The sequence below is a fragment of the Geospiza fortis genome, unplaced genomic scaffold (genome assembly GCF_000277835.1).
Source record: "Geospiza fortis unplaced genomic scaffold, GeoFor_1.0 scaffold244, whole genome shotgun sequence".
NCBI lineage: Eukaryota > Metazoa > Chordata > Aves > Passeriformes > Thraupidae > Geospiza > Geospiza fortis.
The window spans coordinates 1,587,310-1,590,139 of NW_005054370.1; the positions used below are offsets into that span (position 1 = coordinate 1,587,310).

General features: G+C 50.2%; 1 protein-coding gene across 1 annotated transcript in view; it reads right to left on the reverse strand.

Moving 5' to 3' along the window:
* The window catches only part of MGAT5B (alpha-1,6-mannosylglycoprotein 6-beta-N-acetylglucosaminyltransferase B), a 72,442-nt gene that overhangs the window by 8,064 nt on the left and 61,548 nt on the right, over window positions 1-2,830 (reverse strand). The gene's annotated exons all lie outside the window — the stretch shown is intronic.

Below are 2,830 nucleotides of genomic sequence, written 5' to 3' on the forward strand. Positions count from 1 at the left end.
TTCCTGCTGTAACAAACAGTATTTTAAAGACAAGATACCCATGGACTCCTGGAGCCAAAGCCCATAATAAGGCTTTTAAACCTGTAAGGTAGGTCAATTTTTAGGCTTAATTGCCTTGACAGCATCTCTAATAAAGCAGACCTTTCTATTTAAAAGATAAAAAGGTGGGGGGGAAAAAGAGGCTGCTGTAAGTTATTCACACTCACTCCCGGCTCTGCTCTGGGAGGATTTCTGCAATTTCTTCAAAACCCCAGAGAGGTGAGTTGGGGATTAACTCCTTGGTGGGAAGGAAAGGGTCACCCTTCAGTCACCCTCTCCAGAGTGACTTTGTGTCACAACGCAAATGGGGCCTCAGTGACTGGAGCTGCTCATCCGAGGCAAATTTAGGACTTCCAGCAGCTGAGGGTAATTCCAGAGGCTGGGGTGCTTTGTGGGAGAGCACTGCAGAGTAGGGGTCCTGATCCAGAGTGGTGAGAGGAATTTGTCTTTACAAACAAGCTGTGGGTCTGCTGGTGGATAAAACCAGCACTGAGAGGTAAAAGAAACAATGGGAAGGATTCCACTGAGTGATGGATGGAAAATGATATTTGCCTTTACAAATAAACTGCAGGTTTGCTGATAAATGAAATTGGGTATTGAAAGATGAAAGAAACAATGGGGAAAAACCATAAATTCCATAAGAATTAAAAATTAAAAGGGAGGGTTGTATATTAGAGGGAAATCTTTGGTATCAGGCGTTCTGGGAAGTCTGAACCTCTCAAGTACCTCAGCCAATGGGGAAAGAGAAAGGGAAATGGTGGAAATTGGGATCAAAAGGAGCCCAATTGTGTCCTCCAAAATTTGAGAGACCCTAGGAGAATGCCCCATGGCCTCTCCCTTTATTCCAATAAAGTCAAAGGACTCCTCTGTCTCCTTTTTGGACATAAACCTCTGATGTTTGTGGATTAATTTTCCTGACAGTGGGAATGAGGAGAAGAGCTGAGACAGGAGCTTGGTTTGGGGCACACCAGGGATGGGCACAGCAGCTGCTCACTCCAGTGAGTGCCCAGTTCTGGACACCAGCTCCTCCTGCCCAGTGCCCATTATGCCACAAAACCCTTCCCTGAAATCCTTTTTAGTTCTTTAATTTTTAACCAGACCATTAAGCACCTAAATGACCTGGTGCCCATCCAGTCAACACAGCAGCAGCACAACTCAGCTGCCCAGGAACCAGCACAGCCCTTTCCTCCCTCCTCAATCTCACCATTCTTTAATCATTTTAACAGCACAGCAGCACCAGGCTTCACTATTTTCTTTCTTCTCTTCTGGAAAAAGTGAAAATTTCCTTCTCTCTCCCAAAACAGCTCCCAGCCTCCCACTCACAGCAATTCCTTCACTTCAGGGCTGTCTCCAGCCCAGATGGTGGAGGGTCATGCTCTGACAGCTGGCCTGGCAGCACAGCAGCAGGGATGTCATTATTTTTAATTTAATTCTAATCGAGATACGGGAATGAATGTGCAGAACAACAACTGTTTTCCTAAGTTGGGTTTCATGAGTCTTTACAAACTCACAGAGAAAATGAACATGAGGTGAAGAGCCGCAGTAATCATCCTGGAGGAGGTGAGACAGTGTTGGCATGGCCACATTACCTGAATCAGGTCCCCAGACTGCCACAGGCACCCCCCTCTGCAGCTTCTAATGCAGGGAAAAGCAAGGATGACCTTTCTCTGAGCAGCATCACACCCCTGTCCCCCCAAATCCCACCCAGCACCAACCCTGAGCCCACACAGTCTGGGTTCCACAGCACATCCCTGTCCTCCAGAGAGGATGGCTCATCCCAGGTGAGGCAAATGGCCAGCAAAATGGCTATCAGCACTTTCCTCCCCTCCAGAAAAACTGACTTTAATAATTTGGACAACTTGAAAGGCTCCTGCCACAGGGTGGGAGCTAAATATTCATGAGGAGTGTTTCCAGAGCAGGCACAGCCTTCCCTGGGGCTCTCCCCTTCCTTACATCCCTCACAGAGGCAACTCCTGAAGTTATTCCCATTGATCTTCTTCATCCAAAGGAAACAATCAGTGAAGTGGGGGGAAGGCAGGTGCAGAGGGCTACAGCTCTCTGGGGTTATCTTTGTTATCACACCAGCTCCCAGAACTGCTCTCAATCTGCAGCAACCTCAGCCTGCTGCTCCCAAACCTTATCTCAGCCTTCCCTTGCTCCAGGCTTGCCCACAGGATTCCCGGGGGATCCTGGGGAAACACCTACAATGCCAAAGGAAGGTGGGAGCACCTGTGCCCCTGGGGCTGCAGGAAGGGACCAAAACATCCAAAGGAGAAAGGAAAGGAAAAGAAGAGCCAGGCTCCAACATCTGCTGCTGCTTGTTGTCTTAGGTTGGAAATGGGGGTGTGTGTTCTATCACCATCTGTCAGAGGTGGGGCAGTTCTCTGCTGTCCATGGGCAGTTTTTTCTTTATCTCTCCCACAACCAACCCTCCCTCCAGGAGATCTCTGCTGTCCATGGCCACTGAGTGTCCCTGCAGGGCTGATCCAATTCCAGCATCCCATGGGGAGATGCTGCGCCCAGGGGAGGAGCCAAGCATTCCTACCTGGATCCAATCTGAGCCTGGAGCAGCACAGCAGCCTTTGCCCCCTGCATTGCCAGAGGAGCAGCTTTCTGCTGCCCTGCATTGCCAGAGGGAGCCCAGGCCCATCTGCAGCAGCCCTGGAGCTGCAGAGGAAAACTCCCCCCTTGTGCAGGATCCCTGCTCCAGCAGCAGCACAGCTGGCACTGCAGGAGGGCTGAGCCCCCATGGGATGGGGCTGTGCCACCCCCTGACACACAGGGGACAGGG